Here is a 23,592-nt window from a genome sequence, read left to right on the forward strand (position 1 = left end):
AGCCACAAGAGTTCGGAAGAAGTGGATTCCAGTCCTCATGGAGGGCTTCAGAGGAGCTCAAGACTTGGCTGGAGGAGGTGACTTCAGAGGTGGTGGAAATAGTGAGACAACTGGAACCAGAAGTGGGGCCTGCAGACGGGACGGACTTGCCGCAACGTCATCCCATGACTTGAACAGTGAGGGGTCGCTGCTTTTGAGTGAGCACAAAAAAGAGGTGATTTCTGGAGATGAAATCTACTCCTGTGAAAATGCAATGAAGACTGTGCAAGTGCTAACAAAGAGTCTGCAATATTACGTGAAGGAGTTAACAGAGCCGCGGCAGGGCATGCGAGGAGATCGGCTCCAGTTCTGCAGGCCCTACTGTGGGTGAAAGGCTACCGAAGACCAGGCGTCACACACTACAGAGGAATCACTCATAAGAGGAAGGCCGTCCATATGGCCGACTTCATCGTCTTATTGCCACAAGTTATTGCAAGAAGTTGCCACAGCCACCCTGGCCTTCCAGCAACCACCACCCTGATGGGTCCGCAGGTATCGACTCGGAGCTAAGGCCCTACACCAGCAAAGAGATGGCGCCTCATTAAAAGCCTAGGTGACGGTGTGCTTATTTTAGCAATAAGGTATTTTTTAATTAAGGCGTATACACTGTGGAGTTTTTTAGACACGATGCTCTTGCACACCTAATAGGCAACAGTATGGTGTAAACATGACCTTCACATGCACTGAAGCAAAGAAAAAAAAAATCATCTGACTCACTTTATTGCAGTGGTCTGAAACAGAACCCACAGTACCTCTGAGATATGCCTGTAATCCAAATCATTTTGCTCTAAACTGCAGACACCAGTCGTGCTCCCTGGGCCAAGTTGATCATAAAGCTAGATCCTTCGGATCCTCCGTTGCCATGCAAAAATAAGACCAGAAACTACACTAGATCACTTCACATCTCTAGCACGTTTTAAGATGATATCGTCAAAACTGTCTCCAAAAGCACAGCAAACAGACCAAAAAGAGTATGTTGCGTCCAGATTAAGTAATCTGTCATTTAAAACAACAAGCAAAATATCTCTCCACCAGGCCGAGAATCACGGAGAGGCAGGTGATCTCCTTTTGGTACGGGAAGAAGAGCACAGAATAAAGTGAGGTCGACCCGGATTAAAAATCTAACTTTGTTTCTTGCTAGCTTTTTTATTTGAGCAAGTTCCTCAACCCCCTCTCCACTTCAATTTTCTTGTGGATGCAGTGGGAATAATAAAGATCACAGACTTCTCACCGCGATACGATGGCCCAGTCCCAGGCCCATCCAAGTGTAATAGAGTTCACTCTATTTATTGTGTCTGTTTCACACCATTGTTCTGAGGGATGACAGTAGAGCTGCGTCCCAACCTGATAGAGCTGAGATCCCGAGCAGATTATTATAATTGTATGTGATTACCACAAGGCCTGAGGTAACATCGCCCTACCGCCCTGAGGATCCCCACGCCACCCCGGCACGTCCCTCCCTGTCTCTAGCCATTGGTGTCTCTCTCTCGTTTCCCTTGATCATTCTAGACACTGATATCATTTCATTGGTTTAATTTATCTTGGCCCTTTTCTTTCCTTTCTTTTTAAAAAGCAAAACAAAACTTCGTTCAGTCATTTGACTGTGATCAAGGCCTTGTATCCGAGGCTAATTGCATTTCTGGTTTTCGAGGAACCTTCCTGGTATCTGTTTATCTTACTCAAGGTAGTTGAAAGTCTTAGCAAAAAAAGAAACAAAACTCTAGTATTTGTAATTCTAAGCAAAAAAAGCCTGAGATTCTTTTCTATACCAGGAGCCTTGCACTGTTTAGAGCACTGTGCTGTCCTATAAAAATATGTCAACCACACGTGTAATTTTAAATATACTAGTAGCCACATTAAAACCATAAAAATGGGGATCCCTGGGTGGCTCAGTGGTTTAGTGCCTGCTTTCAGCCCGGGGTGTGATCCTGGATCCCAGGATCGAGTCCCACGTCGGGCTCCATGCATGGAGCTTGCTTCTCCCTCTGCCTGTGTCTCTGCCTCTCTCTCTCTCTTTATGTCTCTCATGAATAAATAAATGAAATCTTTTAAAAAAATAAAACAATAAAAGTGAAATAGGTGAAATTATTTTACTAAGTTCATTTATTTAGCCCAGTATATCCAAAATATTATAATTTCAACATGTTATCAATATAAAATTTATTGATGACATAATTTACATTTTTTTTTTCAAACTGAGTTTCAAAACATGGTATTTTACACTTATGACAAATCTTAGTCTGGACTAGTCGTGTTTTGAGTGCTCAATGACCACCTGTGGCCAGTGGCTACTGTGCTGCACGGCATTGCTCTAGAGCATTAGGGATTCAACTTGTTTTGAGGATTAGGTAAGATAATGTAGCTTTTATTTTTTTTATTTTTTTAAACTTTTATTTATTTTTTTTAAGATTTATTTATTTATGATAGACATAGAGAGAGAGAGAGAGAGGCAGAGACACAGGAGGAGGGAGAAGCAGGCTCCATGCCGGGAGCCCAACATGGGACTCGATCCCGGGACTCCAGGATCACGCCCTGGGCCAAAGGCAGGCGCTAAACCGCTGAGCCATCCAGGGATCCCCAATAATGTAGCTTTTAAATGAATTCATCACAGGCCTTGCAATGACCAGAGGCTGGAGCTCAACACTTGAGTGGAATCATCGACACATGAAACGGGGACCAAGAAGCATCTCTCTGGCCAAAAAAAAAAAAAAAAAAAAGGAAAAGGAAAAGTATTGAAAGAAAGAAAAAATATACACTATTAGTGGAAGAATTTTGGTTTCCCTTTCACACCTATCATACCCCTTCATTGTGAAATTTGGGCACACTTTTCTTACACATCACTCTCATAAAAAGGAAGCCAAGCCAAGGGCCAGTGGCCACCTGGAAGGTAAAAAGCAAAAAGTTTGCTTCCGGAGCAGGGTCAACATTGGTAGGAACTAGACTGAATATTATCTTCAAGTTCACTGATTGCAATAGAATCTGGGGAAAGTTGGAAAACTGAGTATAAGAACTAGTTCACTCCAAAATCTCATATATCCGTTGTCAGAATTTCAATGATGCTATGAAATGAAAAATTTTGCAAATGAGGTATTTAGAAAACTCAATGTATTGATGCTTGATGCACCTGTTATATAATATATTCCAGTAATTTAAATATCTTAACATAATGTGATATGAGTTCTTATTCTATATTATAAATTTTACAGAGACACTATTGAAGGTTAGGGTGACATGTGGTAAAACTCCATTAAGTTAAATACCGAAAGAAATTCATGAAACTTTGTATAGATTGTGGTTCAATATATCTGGGTACTTAGTACAGTGTATTACACATAAAAAGTGATCAATAGATGTTTGTGAATAAAATCTTTTGTAAACCATCTTCATATTAACTTATATGATGTAGAGGTCGTATTTTCAAAGGTGGCTATATAATTAATATATTGAATATGTGTGGGATGCATGTGTTGAGCGTAATTTAGCAACAGATGGCCTGGCATTTCATCTCGCCCAACTAGCTGTCTCCTTGAAACACTGTTTAGCTCCCCAAAGCTTGGGGAAATAGGGAAAATAATTCTCCATAACCTTAGGACATTTCAGGTAAAAACTGTAGGTTGGAAATTGGGGATAACATTCTGATCCAGGACAGATTCTAAACCCTTTCAGATAACATGATCCAAGAGTCTCTAGCTAGAAATATTATACACATAACATAAATTTATCAATTCTGTGCTGCAACTAAACAAAGTCTCACTGATTGGAAGAAGATTGTAAAATAGAAGGCACGGTAATGTTGATTTCTGATAACTAGTCCGATTTTCCCTCGGAGATGCCCCCAAATTACAAACTTTCCTTACACTTACTATCTTGATCAGTAACTGAATATTGACTGATGGGTTTGATTCCACCAGCCAAAACCTAATCACAGCAGGAATTCAATCATTTTCTGTACTTTTTTTGACTTTTTATCCTCCTTCCTGGGTTTTCCAAAGGATTAGGCAGGTAATGAATGTATGTAAGGCACTTGATGCTCCTCAAAAGAAGTTACCATGGATCCAAGAGAGCATTATTGTAAATATTATACTTCTCCTGTGATACTTGTCTCCGCTGGGAACACAGGATGAGTTGAAATAAGCCCCTCAGTCTGAGATGTGCAGTTTGTAAAATGTTTGATAGCTATCTTAAATCTAAAAAGAAGTAATTATAATTTCAAAACAAATGTTCCCAGGTAATCTACTATTAAAAATTATACATGTAGAATATGGATGGGAATGCTGATAGTTTGATAGAGTAAAATACAGTATATATATTTACTTACAAGTAAAATTGGCTCTCCTGACATCGAGATCTTCCAAAAGGATGACTGAACGTTTGTCAACTGACTGTGGTCCTTGGTAAGGGTAAATCATCTGAGCCAGGGAAAGTTCCTTCACTAAACTGGTAGGTCAGAATGAAATGTATGAAATCGCCAGTTTTGTAAAAACTATTGAAAACTGGCAATTTTAGAGGAAAATAGGGGGAAAATGGTGAAATAGTAGGAAGACCCCAGGCTTGCCTTGTCCCTCAAGCACAGCTAGATAAATGTCAAATCATTCTGAACACCCAAGAAACTGATCTGAGGATTCACAGAACAAACTGCACAACTAGAGGGAGAGGGGAGGCCACGTCATGGAAGGTCGGAGGGGCAGGACCTGATTTGAGGGAGAAGAGGGTTGTGGGTGTAGCAGAGGGGAAGTGTGGATGTGAGACAGAAGAGGGCACAGGGGATGACACAGGAAAACTGCTTCCCCAACATCATTCACTGGGAAAGTGAGAGGGGCTGATTTTCATGAGTTTTTACAACCATTGAGGCTCAAAGACCAGAGTTGTAGAGGTCCCAGCTGTTGCTGGTGTCGAACCTGGTGGGCACTGCACAGCCCCTGTGAAGCAGGAGGGCTGGAGCAATCACAGCCATCGCAGGATCTCGTGGGATGCCCTGGGAGAGACACTCCCCCCTCTTGGAGTGCATCTGGGAGAGGAGGCATTGCCTTTTGGGAGACAAAAGACCCAGCAGCACCATTGTGTCCCCCCCACCCCTTGAACACAGGGACAGAGACACCTGCTGGAGGTGGCTAACCCAGACACCTGCTTTTTGCTAGCTTTACTCCAAACTCCAAGCTCCTATGTGGTGGTGAAACTACCCTCCTGGGACAAGCTTACACCTGTCTCGGTGAGGCGAGCTCCTCTCCCAGAGGACCAATGCAGGTCTGTGCCATACCAGGTCTCTAGTCTTGAGAGTTTTAAAACTCAGCTGGCCTGCCTAAAATAAAACAGGTGTACTGCTCTGCCAGGCAGGCAGACAGCCCAGTACAGACAGAGGGAAGGCAGGGATCTCAGAGATGCCTGAGACACATGAAAGGTGACTATTTGCTCTTCTGGGTGGCCTTCCTGGCCAGCAGTGGGTGCAAACTGCCCTTTCTGGGAATAAGGGAGACATCTGGCACCATTTTTCTCCCCGGCTCCTAAACTAACTTCAGTAAGCAGCACAGTGCCAACATTGGAGGCCTAAACCACTTACATCAAGCTCCATTTCCCTGTACTCTGCAAGTGCCTTTATCACAAGGGCAAGAGTGACTGAAAGTCAGAGCAACAATGGGCCCCTCCCCTGGAAGACCAGCACAAACCCCTGCACACACACCAAGTCTACTGACCAGGGAGTGCTGCAAAGCTTCAACTCTAAGGGAAGTAGCATCAAGTCTCTTTTAACAAGCAGACTGGAGTACATATAATTAAACTTACCACACTCTGGCCAAGGTCCAAACACCCCGTACCACAGGCAAGGAGACACTCTGCAGGGGGTTAACCTAGGGAAAGGGCAGCCAAAACCCAGTAGCAGAGCGCACACAGCACACACCAGAGACACTTCCTGGAGGACCAGGCCCTGAACATTTCATGACATCTTCTTAATAAAGCCATTACTCTCAGGAACAGTTTTCTGTTCAGGCTTTCCTAACACACAAAAGAAGACAGAGACTTGGACAAAATGTCAATGTGGAAGAATTTATCCCAAAAGAAAGAACAAGAAAAAGTTATAGCCAGGGATCTGATCAAAACAAATATAAGTAATATGCCTGATCCAGAATTCCAAACAACAATCATAAGGATAAATTTGCAAAATATATAGATAAGGAAAAAATCCTACAAGCAGCAAGGGAAAAGAAGTTCGTAGCTCACAAGGGAAGGCAAATAAGATTAGAGGCAGATCTTTCCACAGAAACATGATAGGCCAGAAGAAAGTGGCAGGAACTATTTAACATTCTGAATGGGACAAATATGCAGCCAAGAATACTCTACCCAGCAAGGCTCTCATTCATAATAGAAGGACAGATCAGGAGTTTCCCAGACAAACAACAATTAAAGGAGTCTGTGACCACTAAACCAGCCCTGCAGGAAATACTAAAGGGGACTCTTGAGTGGGAAAGAAAGACTAAAAGCAATAAGGCCTAGAAAGGAACAGAGAAAATCTCCAGAAACAATTACTTCTAAAGTAATACAATGGCACTAAATTCATATCTATCATAATAAGTCTAAGTAGAAATGGACTGACTCAATGCTCCAACCAAAAACATGGAGTATGAGAATGGACTAAAAGTAAAAAAAAAAAAAAAAAAAAAAAAAAAAACAAGACCCCTTGATATGCTACTTACAAGAGGCTCATTTTAGACCTAAAGGGACCTGCAGATTAAAAGTGAGGGGGAGAGGGGAACCCTGGGTGGCGCAGCGGTTTGGCGCCTGCCTTTGGCCCAGGGCGCGATCCTGGAGACCCAGGATCGAATCCCACATCGGGCTCCCGGTGCATGGAGCCTGCTTCTCCCTCTGCCTGTGTCTCTGCCTCTCTCTCTCTCTCTCTCTCTGTATGACTATCATAAATAAAAAAATAAAAAAATAAAAAAATAAAAAAATAAATAAAAGTGAGGGGGAGAGAGAACCATTTATTGGGCTAATGGACATCAAAAGAAAGCTGGAAGTGTCATACTTATATCAGAAAAACTAGATTTTAAACCAAAGACTGTAACAAGAAATGAAGAGAGCACCATATCATAATAAAGCATCCATGATCGTAAAGATCTAACAATTGTAAATATAAGACCCCTAATTGGGAGCATCCAAATATATAAAATAGTTAATAACAAACATAAAGGACCTCATTGATAATAACACAATAATACTGGGGGACTTTAACATCCCACTTGCAGTGATGGATAGATCATCTAAGCAGAAGGTCAATTGGCAAACAATGGCTTTGAATGACACATTGGACCAGATGGACATAATAGACATATTCAGAATATTTCCTCTAAAGCAGCAGAATACACATTCTTTTTGAGGGCACACAGGACATTCTCCAGAACAGATCATATACTGGGTCACAAATCAGGCCTCAACAAATATAAAAATATTGAGCTCATACCATCCATATTTTCCAACCACAACATTATGAAACTGGAAGTCAACCACAAGAAGTAATTTGGAAAAACCACAAATACATGGAAGTTAAAGGACACCCTACTAAAGAATGAATGAGTTAACCAGGAAATTGAAGAAATCAAAAAATACAAGGAAACAAATGAAAATGAAAATATGACAGGCCAAAACCTCTGGGATGCAGCAAAAACAGTCATAAGAGGGAAGTTTATAGCAATGCAGGCCTACTCTAAGAAGCAAGAAAAATCTCAAATAGGCAACCTAACGTTATACCTAAAGGAGTTAGAAAAAGAACAACAAATTAACCCTACCGCCAGAAGAAGGGAAATAATAAAGATTAGAGCAGAAATCAATGATAAAGAAACAAAAGGAACTAGAGCAGATCAGTAAAACTAGGAGCTGGGTCTTTGAAAGAACTATGAAGATTGATAAACCTGTAGCCAACTTACCAAAAAGAAAAGAGAAAGGACCCAAATAAATAAAATCATAAATCAGAGAGGAGAGTTCACAACCAACACCACAGAAATACAAACAGTTATAAGAGAATATTATGAAAAATTTTCTATCAACCAATTGGACAATCTGGAAGAAACAGGTAAATTCCTAGAACCATATAAATTACCAAAACTGAAACAGGAAAAATCAGAAAAATTTGGACAGACTGGTAATCATCTAAGAAATTGAATGTGTAATCAAAAATGTCCCAACAAACAAAAGTTCAGGGCCAGATGGCTTCCCAGAGGAATTCTACCAAATATTTAAAGAAGAGTTAATGCCTATTCTCAAACTGTTCCAAAAAATAGAGATGGAAGGAAAACCTCCAAACTTATTCTATGAGGTCAGCATTACCCTGATACCAAACCACACAAAGACCCCACTAAAAAAGGAAATTACAGACCAATATCCCTGATGAACAGGGATGCAAAAATTCTCAATAAAATACTAGCAAATTGACTTCAACAGTGTATTAAAAGAATAATTCACCACAGTCAAGTGGGATTTATTCCTGGGCTGTAGGAGCAGTTCAATATTTGCAAATCATCAACGTGAGACACCACATTAATATAAGAAAGGACAAGAACTATATGATCCTCTCAAGAGATGCAGAAAAAGGATTTGACAAAGTACAACATCCACTCTTGATAAAAACCCTTAGCAAAGTAGGACACAGAGAACACATCTCAGGATCATAAAGGTCTTATAGGAAAGACCCACAGCTAATATCACCCTCAACTGGGAAAAACTGAGAGCTTTTCCTCTATGGTCAGGAACAAGATGGGGATGTCCCTCTCACCACTGTTATTCAACATACTACTGGGAGTCCCAGCCTCAGCAATCAGACAACAAAAAAGCAATAAAAGGCATCTAAATCAGCAAGGAAGAAGTCAAACTTTCCCTATTTGCAGATGACCTGATACTCTCTATAGAACACCTGAAAGACTCCACCAAAAAAATTGCTTGAATTGATACATGAATTCAGCAAAGTCACAGGATACAAAATCAATGTGTAGAAATCTGTTCCATTTCCATACACCAATAATGAAGCAGCAGAAAGAGAAATCATGGAACCAATCCCATTCATAATTGCACAAAAGCCCATACGATATCTAGGAATAAACCTAAGCAAAGAGGTAAAAGATTTGTACCTTGAAAAATATAGAACACTCATAAAAGAAATTGAAGAAGATCCAAAAAATAAATGAAAAAACTTCCCAAACTCATGGATTAAAAGAACAAATACAGTGAAAATGTCTCTACTTCCCAAAGCGTCTACGCATTGAAAGCAGTCCCTATCAAAATACCACCAGCATTTTTCACAGAGTTAGAACAAACGATCCTAAAATTTGTAGGGAACTACAAAAGACCCCCAAATAGCCAAAGCAATCTTGAAAAAGAAAAGCGAAGCTGGAGGCATCATGATTCCAGACTTCGAGCTGTATTACAAAGCTGTAGTCATCAAGAGAGTGTGGCACAAAACAAGCACATTGGTGCCACAAAACCAGACACATAGATCCATGGAACAGAATGGAAAATCCAGAAATGGACCCACAGTGGTATAGTCAACTAATCTTCAACAGAGCTTGACAGAATATGCAGTGGGAAAAAGACTTCAACAAATGGTTGAAAAATGTGTCTTCAACAAATGGTGTTGGGAAAACGGACAGCCACATGCAGGAGAATGAAACTGGAGCACTTTCTCACACCATCCACAAAACCAAATTTAAAATGGATGAAAGACCTAAATGTAAGACAGGAAACAATCAAAATCCTAGAGGAGAACACAGGCAGCAGCCTCTTTGACAGTGTGGCCAGAGCAATTTCTTACCTGACGTGCCTCCAGAGGCAAGGGAAACAAAAGCAATAATGAACTACTGGGACTTAAAAAAAAAATGTTAAAAAATCTCGTGCACAGTGAAGGAAACGATCAACAGAATAAAAAGACCACCTTCAGAATGAGAGAAGATCTTTGTGAATGACGTATCTGAGAAAGGGTTAGTATCTAAAAATCTATAAACAACTTAGCAAACTCAACATCCAAAAACAAATTAATCCAGTTAAAAATGGGCAGAAGACATGACTAGACATCCTTCCAAAGAAGACATCCAGATGGCCAACAGACGCTTGAAAAGATGTTCAACATCCGTCACCATCTGGGAAATGCAAATCAAAACCACAATGAGGTCCCACCTCACACCTGTCGGACGGGCTAGTATCAACAACACAGGTAACAACAGTCTTGGACCAGTTGGTCTTGATGCCTACCTGGTTTTCTTAGATGGAAACAGAGACATTGAACCCTCTCTCTTGCCAAGGTAAGCCACTCCAGAATGGCCACCGGGTTTCCCAGAGTTCCAGGGCTTCTTCCCAGGAGAGTTTTTAATTGTAAGTGCAGACTGGGAAGGACTTACACTTTTAAACTGATTTTTGCTTCTGCTTCTCCCTGACTCCCCTTGCTCGGAGCCAGCTGCACACCAGTTAGTACGGCATGCTGCAGTCGGTGTCTGTCCTGATTTTTCATTTTTTTGGATCATATTAGCTGCTTGTATTATGTTATTTACACTTATGAAATACAGTATCGCGGGACCACATTTAGTTAAACTTTTCCTTAAAAATAGTTTTATTCTCTAATTCACTTAGAAGCAAAACAAAATGGATTTAAAAGCAGAGGGAAGAAAAAAGACATTCCATTCTATAAATGTCTAATGAGCAAATACCCCAAGAATATTCATCCAAGTGGTTACCCTGGGATGTCTGAAGGGAAATGTGAAAACAATTTTCTTAGCTATCATTGCTTTAATATGAAATGTAAACCCCAAATACAACCTCAGGCACATTCCTTTAATTTGGGGGAAAATAGTCATGTTTAGGGAGCGTGGACAAAGCTCTCACCTGGCATGACCATGATCTGCGGAGCTGTTGCATTCGTACTTTGTCGGCGAGGATGCAGAGAAAGGGAAGCCCTCTTACACTGTTGGTGAGAATGCAAACTGGTGCAGCCGCTCTGGAAGACGGTTTCTCAAAAAGTCAAAAATTGAAGCACCCTATGATCCAGCAATTGCACTGTTAGGTATTTACCCAAAGGATAAAAAATAGTGATAAGAAGGGCCACATGCACCCCAATGATTATAGCATTTATTTATTATATAAATAATAATTTATTTATAGAAAGATAAATTATATAATTTATTATATAATATTATATAAATAATTTATTTATAGAAAGATAAATTATATAATTTATTATATAATATTATGTAAATATAAATTATATAATTTATTATAGCGTTATTGACAACAGCCAAATCATGACAAGAGCCACATGTGCATCAACTGATGAATCAGTAAAGAGGATAAGGCATATATGTGTACACAGTGGAATATTACTCAGCCATCAAAAATAATGAAATTTTGCCATTTGCAGGATGGGGATGGAGCTGGAGGGTATTATGCCAAACAAAATAAGTCAGTCCAAGAAAGACAAGTACCATAGGATTTCACTCATATATGGAATTTAAGAAATGAAACAGGTGAGCAAAGGGGAAAAGAGAGGCAAACTGTAAAACAGACTCTGTTTTACAGGGGAACAGAGAGCAAACTGAGGGCTGATGGAGGGGAGTTGGCTGGGGGGGGGTAAATGGGTGATGGGGACTAAGGAGGGTGTTTGTTTGATGAGCACTGGGTGTGAGATGTAAGTGATGAATCACTAAATTCTACTCCCGAAACTAATATTACACTGTATGTTCACTAACTAGAATTTAAATAAAAACTTGAAAAGGAACAAAAATAAAGCTGTTAAATCACATGGTGGGGCGGGGGAGAAATTTGGCAATATTATGCTATTCAACATAATAGTTTTCAGTAACAGGACAATGAATCCAGCAGCATATCAGCAAATGCTTGAATATTTAGAAATGCATAATTCATCACCTGACTTTTAAATATGCACATGTAAGTGTGCTAAATATTTATAATTTTTCATAAAGAAAAGCTCGGTCTAGGACTTCACTTTTTTTTTCCCCCTCGCCACTGAAACACAGTTTGTACCAAGAACAACTTGTTTATATTTGGCTTGTGTGTGTTTGGAATTATCCTTGATATGGGTCTATTTTTCTGTCTCTACCCAGATAACAAAGTCTTTGAAAACAGGGACTACTGTCCCGTTGTTTTATTTCGAATTCAGTGTTCTGCATAGAGGAAGCTTAAAATGATGATGGGCGAGCTGTTTATCTATGGCGTGACTAATTAGCGCGGCTCCTCGCAGGCCTGTGTGGTGCTATTTAGTTTTTCTGTGTACTACTCAATAGGAAAATATTGATATGTGCATATCTACGGATTCTATTTTTAAAAGTACATCCATCAAGTGAGACTTTAGAAACCACAATTAAAGCGCAATGCTTCAGTGTGGGAGAGCCTGCAAAGGCGAGGTATACGCTCCGCTAATGAAAACCCATCACAGGCCCCATGCTCTGTTATTTGGGTTTGGGAAATAGCTGTTTAAAAATCCAGCCTTAAAAAAAAAAAAAAAAAAATCCAGCCTTAACGTAAATTGCATGTTATAAATTTTCATCCAGTGGACCTTAGGGTGTGTTGTGTTTCTCCATCATAAGTAGAGTGGACCGGAGGTCTGAATAAGAAACAGAAACTCTGAATTTCGATACCAGCCCTAACAATAACATTTTTTTTTTTTAAGTGAGAGCAAATATCATTTCTGTTCACTTTCCTAGCTGGTCAAATGGACACATCCTAACATATCTTGGGAAATACTGCTCTGATTATCCCATTGCTACACAACAAACCACCCCATCCCCCAACTTAGAGGCTTAAACAACAATCATTTTATGATGATCCTTATGGTTCTGGGCTCCCCTGGGTGGGTCCTGCTTAGGTGTCTTGCAAGCTGCTGTGAGATGACAGCTTGGCTGGCATTGTCTGGGGCCTGAGGTGGGAAGATGCAAATAGAGGAGGGCTCACAGAGATGGGGCTGCTTGCTTCCCGCCCCATGTGGTCTGTGTATGCGGTCCTTTCATCATGTTGACCTAGGACTCTGTGCACGACCCAGGAGGGGATAGCCAAGCAGAAGCTGGGTCATATGGTATAACCTCACCGAGGAGGTCGCAGAGTGTCACTTGCATCATATTCCACTTATCAAAGCAGCCACAGAAGAGCCCCCAGTCTGAAGGGGGAAGAAACACAGACTCTGCTGCTGGAGGGAAGAGTAGGAACCTTCTGGAAGAACAGGTGACACCCAAAATAGTGTTGTGGCGCTATCTGGAAATTTTAACTCTACCACAAAAACTATGAAAATCAGGCATCATTACACCCTTTATAATATTTATGTAGAGAGAGCGCTGTAAATAGAGCCATAGCATTTCGCTGCGACACACACTCTACAGGCTTTGCATCCCTAATGATGTCGTTGGCTAGTGATGGATGGGGACACATAAACAAGAAGAGGTACGCGTGCGCACAAGCGACTGATACAATAGTACGATTGTCTGAAATCCCAGGCCAATATATTTAAAGAGATGAAAGGATAGCCAGGTATTTCCTTCATTTTTAATAAGAATCTCCATTCCTTTTCATTGGGATCCTTTTTTTTCTGTCTAATAAATTGCTTGAGCCAATTTGCCTCGATCTAGTTAATCCAGAACTGCCTTCGGCCTCATTCTTTCAACATCCCTCACGACCTCTGCAAACCTTCATCCCCCCTCATCTTTTATATGCAGACTTCATAAACCAAATACAGCTGTGAACTCTTAAAACTCTACTTCTTACCCAATTTTTGAACAATTTTCTGGACTCTGATCATTATATGATGGGTACAACTCTACTGTGCGACTTTCCATTCTGTGTTCCGAAGTTCACTCTTCTCCCTACGAAAGTTCTGGCCATCTGGCAGCCTTCTTTGTGCTAGATTTTCTTGTGATTGTCCACGTTACTTTCATTCACTTCACACTACTAGTGTTGCTTGTTTATTCCAAGATTAGAAAGACAATGTTTATTCCAAGATTGTAAAGACAATCTAATATGCCTCGGTACATGGCCATCCACAAAACCACAAATTCTGAATTCTTAGAAAGACAATGTTTATTCCAAGATTGTAAAGACAATCTAATACGCCTCAGTATATGGTCATCCACAAAACCACAAATTCTGAATTTTTCTGCCCAATTTTAGAGACATCGATCAAATAAAGGAAATCATTAGTTAACGGTAGCCCCAATATTCAATGATATTTGTGTTTCAGTCATGCACGTTGTCTGAATAGGTTTTGAAGTTGCTTAAAATATCTAAGTGAATACCAAATTCATTTCAATCCTGTCTGAGAATTTGTTGAACATCAGTTACATACTCTGCTGAGTGCATTGTGGGTTATAAAAATGAACGGTACGGGTACCATTGCCCTTAAAAACTTACAACATGGGAAAGGAGAATGAGAAACACCCTCAAATAGCCAGATATTGAATTACAGAGAGGAGTGAGGTCAATGCAGCAACAGAAGAATACACAATGTGAGGAGGGTCAGCAGAAACAGAGACTGCACTTCTGGTTGAAGGATTAGACGGTGCTTCAAGGAATAGGTAGTGGGTACAAGAAACAAGCTCTAAAACAGACATCTTTTTAATAGATTTGGATGTCAGAGGGTAGTATTTCAAATCTAAGTTATAGCATAAGCAAGGAAAGAACTCGTTAGTACCAGCACTATACGTACGTATCTATCATCTCTTCAATATTCGCCTACCGATCCTTGCCCTGACTTGTTTTAAAAAGATGGCTTGTAGAGAAATATAAGTAAATAAAAATCAGGATGGAGAAAATATAGCAGGCAAGATTGAGACCAGTAAGAAAATTAGAACATGATTCTATACTTCATAGCATCCTAGGCTATTAACGTTGACCCAAATTTGGTGGTCGGTTATATGACTCAAATTATCCACAAGAAAAGAGAAATTGTTAATGCCCTTGGGAAAGCAAATTAATTTGCTAAAAGTTTCTGTATATGGGGCAGCTTGAGTATCTAATAATAATAATTCAAATAACATACCTGATATAAATGGAATAGTAGATTAAGGGCGGGAGGAGGGGAATCTACGTATCCTGAGTGAGATCTAAGGACCAACCATTCACGTATAACTTAGTAAAAATGATTCTGTAGGGGATGTTGGTGATATTTTTGATTCACAAAATTGAAAACAGATTCATTAACTGTAAGTCAGTTACCACCAAGAACACTCAGCAGGGAGCTATCAGAGTATGAACGTGGATTTGAATCCAGTGTTTGTTCAATGTGGGCATAAACGTTGATTGGTATAAAGGAGAGAAGATGGGCCAAGAGAACGTCTAGAGGCACAAATCATTCACAGAGTTGGGCTGCAATGAGAGTAACTGGGAATGATATACTACCGGGATGAAAATAAAGACCTTGAGGGCAGGAAAATTGTGATGCCTGGAGGTTCAAAGGAGGCAGCCTGTGGAAAAGTGAAATACTTAAAGAGAGGCTGTTTAGTGAAACAGAGCCTGAAGAAAGATGAGATCAAAAGAATAGGAAGGGTTCCTTGGCTTTGGCAGAGAGGCCGACCTAGTCTTCCCCGAACGGATTGCATAAAAGGAATGATATTACCTAAATAGGCCCCGAAATGGCCCAACAAGCCTCTGGGTTTGGAATCAAACTAGGGTTTGTTTAGATCTCTAGACTAAACTTCAATAAAATGCTATTTGGAGTTTTGTTTGTTTTTTAGGTTTATTCATTTATTTGAGAGAGACAGAGAGAGAGAGAGAGCACACAAGCAGGAGGGGCAGGGGGAGAGAGAATTTCAGGCAGGCTCCGAGCTCGGTGTGGAGCCCGATCCCAGGACCCTGAGAGCATGACCTTCCCTAAAACTGAGAGTCAGACACGTAACCACGTGTGCCACCCAGGCATCCGCTTCAGTAAGACGCTTCATGTCGCCCTCGGAGGGAACCAACACTTGAGAGCAAAAGAGTAGGATATCAAGCAGTCATTTTTGTGATTTTACCCCATTCCCTACTTATATGGAATTAACCATGTCTGGGAACATCTATTCTAATCTGGGAATCGGAATAGCTGAATTGCCTCGTTAACCATGCACTGGCCACCAACATAAGATTTGTATCACATTTGGAAAAAATCAGCCCAGCTTCTGGATTATTCACTTTGGACTGCTTACTCACTCTATTGGAGCCTCCATTATCAATACAGAAAATATAAAATTTTAATATTTACTACTTGAATTTTATGAAGGATTAAGTGTACCCAGGATTGTGCCCAGCATACCTAAGCAATCAATAAGTGTGAGTCTGTCCCTTCCTGTACCTTAAATCCTCATACAGCCAAATCTGACAGCTGGATAAGGATCCTTCATAGAAGAGCAGTAAATGCCTCCTGGTCGGGCATGCCCCTGTTATTTTGTTTCCCATTCCTTCAGTAAATATTTATGTAGTGCTTTCTATGTGGAGGCACCCAAATATCCTTAAAAATGATGCATGACCTCAAGTTTGGGCAGCATTACCTTGGCTGTTCTGTTTATCCTGAACCTTGAGTCTATTCCCTAGTTCCAACTATTTTTTGACAGTTTGTCACTTACCCTGAATTGGTATTTAAAACCCTGTATCTTAGTACAGATCTTGACTCCCTTAAAGTAAGACGCTGGTTTCTGTTTCCTATCTCCCATCATGTTGTGTCTCACGCTAATAAATTGTTCTGATGCCTGAGGGAGCCTGGCCAGGAGTCATGAAACAACATATCAAATGTGCTTTGAATTTGGAGAAAATAATAATACGGGCAAGGTCAAAGTGTGATTTGTCTCTTTTGCCAATAAAAAATAATAATAAAATTCATAATGTATATTCTGAATTGATTATTTCCCATTCCATCCTTCCAACTTAGAATTTGTTTCATTTAATCACCTTTCTCAAACCGTATCATGAGCGTTGTGTCAGAAAGGGTCTAGGCAGGAAACTGATAGGACACATTCCTGTTGTGTCACTGCATAGAGTTTAAGAAATATAACAAAGGAAGTATTTGGACTAGTAAGAGCAGAGGATGATTGTCATGTCTAAGTCTCAAAGGGTGAAGGGAAGGAGTGGTTACTGGAACCTCAGAGGTGGAGCTACATGGACAACGGCTGTGACTTTTGGTGGAGAAGCATCATCCCAGAGCAACCTGGCAGGAAGGAAGGGAAAAACAAACTCTATGATTTTATTCTCCTCCTTATTTTTTACTTCACTTGAGCTTTTCTAGGTCATTTTGTTTTACTTTAATGCCAGTGACTATCACTTGATTAATACCAACCAAAAGCAAGAGAGCCGGGGTGGCCATTGCTTATTCCATATGAGTCTTATATTCTGGAACACAGAGAAAGCTATAGAAGAATAAATGGTGGCCTTGGAAGGGTAAATGGCAGATAGCTAGAGCCGACCAAGAACCCAGGGATGGTGCTGTAATAGCAATGGAAACAAAAGGCTAAGGGAAGACAAGCCATGAAAGAGAACCCCGGCCAGATTTTCACAGCAGGAAAGGCCAAGGTGGAAGGCAAATGGAAGATTTGGGGCAAAAAGTAATATTCCCAGCTGGGGAGTCATTAAGAGGAAAAAAAAAAAAACAAAAAAACACTTGGCGTCTTTAGGAGATTTTGAGCAACCCCACAGAATTGGAAGGAAGCAAATGGAGACAATGAGGCCAAAATAGACTGAACTGCTGAGTGATTTTATGTTTATTATAGAAGTAGTGGGGATTTGTCAGAGTATTTTAGGGCAAAAGATTTATATAATTATCCTACTGGTAAAAAGAAGATGGAGGGAGGAAGCAGGAGGACCTCTTAAGACCATTTAAGAAATCTTTGAAATGATCCAGGCATGCAAAGAGAAAGACTTGGACTAGATCTGTGGCAGAGAGAACCAAGTGGAAGGGACAAATTCAGAAAACCTTCAGCAACAAAACCAACACACTTAATGATTCACTGGATGTAGGGGATGAGTTCAGGAGGAGATTTAATGATGCTGGGGTAGGTCGTGACACCGTAACTGCAACACTGACTCCTGTGTGCTGTGTGCCAACAACGGCATAAGCACTTTGTTTATATTAAAGCATTGAATCCTCACGATGCTCCTTTGAGGTAGAGTCACGTCATCTAGACCATTACTTAGAATTAAATTGAGGCTCAGAATCATTAGATACGTTCCCTAAGTTCACACAGCTAACAAATGGTGGAGGTGGGTTCCAAAACCAAGCCATCCGGCTCCGGAATTACAACAACAACCACTGCCTTTCACCAACCCCAATTTCTAGCTCGTTGAAAAACTGGTTTATTTCTTTGTTTAATTTTGGGCTTTTTGTTTATAAGAAGGATTCATATAAAATCACAGAAATCTCTAACCAGTTCCTTTGCAACTCACTGATATTTCCTTTTGAACCTTTCTGTGGATTAAGCTCATGGCATCTACGACACTAAGTTGCAGCCGGATGATTAGAATCTATAGCAAAATGTGTGTACTCAACTAACTGCCATTGACGGGACGTTCCCTCCATTGAGCTGTGGTACCCGTGTTGCCTTATTCTATCTTTTCCTGTTAGACACAGGTTCTATCCTAGCACTGCCCCAAAAATAAATGCAATACAGGTCAGGAAAGCAAAACACGTGTGCACTTTTAGATGTTCTAGCAGCCGCAATCAACAAAGTACAGAGAAACATGTTGGAAAGTTCAGGAACATTCCAGAAAACCATCTTTACCTCTAATACCAACTGGAGGTCTGGAGGGGCGGGGTCCTCAAAACCACCCTCAGCTGTGACATCAACTGCAAAGTCAGAGTCCATAAGACCATCCTTGGATTTTGATGACTTCTTAGAAGTTCTCATTGGACTCCCTGAAAGCATTTACACTGGTGATTATTAGGGTTTATTACAGTGAAGGGTACAGATTAAAATTAGCCAAGGAAAGAGATGTGTGGGCAGAGTCCTCGAAAGTTCTATGCGTGGAGTGTCCCGTCCAAGGGTGTCACGGGCCATTCTAACTTTCCCAGCATGGACCTGTGGCAACCTGCAGAGTATTGCCAACCAAGAAAGCTCACCTGAGACGTGGTGTGGAGAGATTTTAATGCAGCTGCATCCCATGGACATAGATGGCGGCCCACATGGCTCACCTCAGTCTCCAGCCCCTCCGGAGTTTGAGCTGATACCATGTGACCCAAAACCTGAATCATAAATCACATTGCTTGGGCCCAAGGCTACTGAATAAACAAGACATTCTTAATCAGGCAGGACATCACAGGGCAAATTTGGGCCAGGCCTGTCTCTAAGGAGGGTTAAATTCTTCACGACATACAAGTGAAATTGATTCTGATAACATATTTAATTTAGCTCAGTATATCCAAAACATAATCATTTTCACCTATGATCCATATAAAATATTACTGAGATTTGTTTACTTTTTTTCAAACTCAGTCTTTGAAATCCTGTGCGTATTTAACATTTACAGTCCATCTCCGTTTTGACTAGCCACACTTCAAGTATTTTATTTTATTTTATTTTATTTTATTTTATTTTATTTTATTTTATTATTTTTTACTTTTTCACTTCAAGTATTTTAAAGCAGCCTATGGGTAGTGGATACTCTACTGGGCAGTGCAGGTCTATCCCCTGCTTATTTTTGCTGAATCTCACAAAGTTTTATGTATTTTTTCTGTGGGCATAATTATCACTGTGTTCTGGTATTTTCAATCTATTATTAGAAATGTATTATTACAAAACTTTTCCTATCACACTTATAATTGATGCTTAAAATGTAATGTATTTTTCAAACACAAAAGCAAAAGCAATATCAGGGAAAAAAAAGCACTATTTCCCATTTGAAATCTGAATTTCTATTCCTTCTCTAAGAAGCCAGTCCTCTGGTACACTTTGAATACTTTTAGACTGGTTTCAACGTGTTCTTAAAGTACCACTCTGAATGGTTAATGATCTTGTCACTTATAATTCAAGTTTCTACTTTCAGCGCATCTGATTCTTACACAGCATGTAACGTCCCTTCTCTTTCCATGCCAATCCAGGGCAATAACGGCAAGGCTGTAGAGAATTATTACTTTTCATGCAAACTCTCCCTTAATGAACAGAAGGAATGTTTGATATAATTCTGAATCTTAATACGAAACTATTTCAAGAAGTTTACAAAAACCTTGAAAATATCGAGAGCCAACCTAAGTTATCACCTAAACTGATCAGGAAACGCTATTAGCTATCAGAGAAAATATTTTCTTCAGCAGAGTTGCAGCCCAGCACTTAAAATTTACATGTAAACTGCAGGGGGAAAAAATCCACTTTATAGAATAGTCTATGTTATTTGGTATGGCTTGTTTTCCTTGTACATAAACACATAAAAAAGAGCATTCTAAAAAGTGGTTCTAATGGTGGCTTTTGAAATGCCAAGTCGTAAAGGTCAAAATCAGCCTGCAAGTGCCTTAGCATTCCGTCCTGAATTCATTTCTCCATCTGGGGTGTGAGCTCCTATGGTGGCAGGGCGCGTCATGGGCTGGTAGTCAGTTGAAATGTGCCTTCGTGGTTTTAAATTTACTCTTCATTAAATTTTTATCATATCATCCGTCTTCTATATTTCCCTTGTTTGTGTCTTTCAAAGATCTTCAAATCATACTGTCATCCACCCTTCATCATGGGTACCTTTCCAGCACAGACGCCATCGCATGTGAAGTTGTCTCTACATTTTCTGGGGCGGTTCATTGCTTTTATGTGCTTTTGATTATGGTCTTGGTTCTTGTTTTATTAACGGCATTCATGACATAGAAAAGTCTGACTCAGAAATTCTGGGATGAGACCATTCTTCTAAATTCTATTCATAAGTGTTTTTTTTATGTTTTTTTTTTTTTTTTTTTTTTTTTTACCTAAATGTGGGAGATGATTTTTATGTATGGGGGATGGGGGAAAATTATCTCTATTTCAGCCTTTTTTTTTTTTTTTTTTGTCTAGGAAATTGGTGCTTCTTTTCTGGCCACACATTTTTGGGGGGCAGTGTATGTTTGTAATTTGATATTCCAAGAATTTTTTGTGACCTTTAAAAGCCCTTTCCCATTTTCTTAATGGTGGACACATCTGTTGCCTCTTTAGTTAGGACTCTCAATCCCTTTCTCCTCTTGTGGGCTTAAAGTGCTGTATCCTCTTCTCTTTGGTCCTTTGCCTTTGTAACATTTATGAACAAATAATTAGTGCTGCTTGATATAGGGGAAATCTGTCCTTTCCCACTAAAACACGGAGTCATTTTTTTCCTTTAAATATTACCTTTTTTTAAATATTACCTTAAGATCTTCTTCTTCTTCTTCTTTCAAGGCCATAAGTGATTCCTCCTTTAAAATGCTATCTGATTTATGGAATTGGAAATACACTTCAAAAAAAACTGCATTTTACTGTAAATTAGTAACCTATCAAAAGCCCTTACCACCAACCCAGTCGATACCTTGGCCACATATATATGAAGCAGAGCTAGACGAATTCACAACTGATGCATCCTGTCTCAGTCTGTTTGGGCTGCTTTAGCAGAATCAAAAAGTGGGTGGCTTAATCAACAAACATTTATTTCTTACAGTTCTGGAAGCTAGAAAGTTCAAGTCTGGTGGGGGCCCACTTCTGATTCAGCGTGATCCTTCTCCCTGTGTCCTCTGTGGCTGAATGGTTGAGAGGGCTCTCTGGGGCCTCTTTTATAAGAACACTAATCCCGCTCAGGAGGGGATTTCATGACCCAATTGCCTCCCAAAGGCCCAGCTTCCCAAAATCATTGCATTGGGTGTTAGGATTTCAACGTGAATTTGGGGGGACATGAACATTTAGTGCACAACACATCTCTCATTACAAATATTTCTAGACATCTACAGAAAGATAAAATTAGAAAGCTGTATCTCTCTGAAAAACACACCTAATGTTACAGTGGAATTCAAATAAACAAAAAGTGAATAAATAAAAAGTATAATTCCATGACTGTAAGATGGAGCCAAAATAAAAATTTAAAACCAAACAAGAAAAGGAATTCTGCGTTGCTGGCCATGGTGTTGGCATTGCTCTTAAATATCCCTGAGTCTATCCATAAGTATAAAATGAACCTGCATTAGGTTGCCAGATAAAATGTAAGATATCTAGTTAAAACTTGAATACATTTTTAGCACAAGAATGTCTCAAATATAACACGAGACATAATCATGCTAAAAACTATATATCGTTCATCTAAAATTCAAATTTACTGGGCATCCTGAATTTTTATTTGCTAAATATGGCAAATCTTCTTCATTTGCCAAATCTGGTGACAAACACTACAGCTCTGTACAACTGTTAGCATCAACATTTGTAACAGAGGGCAATAATGAAGCATCTCACAGACATAAGAACGAAAAAAATCCCTGAATCCCCACAGGTGCCCCCTGGAAACAGCAGCAAGCCTTTGGGAACAGAAAGGAGGCAGTATTTCCATTGTTCTCCAAATTGCAGAGGAATGTGTGGGGCCTGGAGTGAGGCCCAGGGGAGGTAGAGTAGATGGGAGGAGCTCCCTGCAGGATGAAAGGAGAACCCCCTTGGAATGGAATCCAAAATTAGCAGAACAAAGACAATCTGTGCAAAGGATACCAAAGGCCCAAGAAGTCAGGAAGGGCCACAAGTTAGCATATCTTTAGTCCTCATGTTTAAATAGTTCACAAAGACAATAGAAGAGGATGCTCTGAGGCTGGGAGTTAGGAAAGGTGTCCCGACCCTTCATTCCCTCTAAATGTTCATTATTTGGGAACTTGTTGAATAAATACTTAGTACATCCACATCATGTACTATAATGAGGTTGTACAAAGGAATGAAGACAATCCAGATATATGACAATAGAGAGATCTCTAGGATGACAATTACCTGGAAAAAAGTATACATAGTCGTAAACCAGATTAAGAAATATATTCTGTGTTCAAATAAAATTTAGACTTCTACTATGAGGAGGTTGTAGAAGTCCAGGATAAAAATCAAGGTTAAAGGAATTTTTTGTTTGTTTGTTTTTATTGCATGTTTCTTGAATTTACCTTATTGTAGTAATAGAAGAGTAGAGCCAGTACATTCAAGGAGAACTCTTTAGCACTGAAAGCTTTTGCATATAAAAAAGTGCTGCATGGTAATGATAAATTAATAATAGCTTTGAATCTAAGAATAATGTTAAATCTGACAAGCTTCACGGAGAAGGGGAATGAAAAGGGAGCACAAGTTCAAATTACAGCAGCATCTAAAAAATATTGTTTTCAGTTATTCTTCACCAGACAAGAATACTATAAATAATGCCAAATTACATTCTGAAAGACAATCACGTTAGAAACTGAATGGAAAATATAATAATGGACTTTCCCTAGAGATTTTAAATTGATGATTTTAGTCTACGAGAAGTAAATTTTAAAATAAAAGTCAACAACAACAAGGAATAACATAAAAATAATATGCCGGTAAAGTGAGTTTCAGAAATGTGGTCATACGTCACATTACTTCTCATACCGTTGTGATTAAACTATTTAGGAAACTCCTAAGTTTCATTTAGATATACACTTTTATA

This window comes from Canis lupus, chromosome 13, assembly GCF_011100685.1.
Source record: "Canis lupus familiaris isolate Mischka breed German Shepherd chromosome 13, alternate assembly UU_Cfam_GSD_1.0, whole genome shotgun sequence".
Classification (NCBI taxonomy): Eukaryota; Metazoa; Chordata; class Mammalia; order Carnivora; family Canidae; genus Canis; species Canis lupus.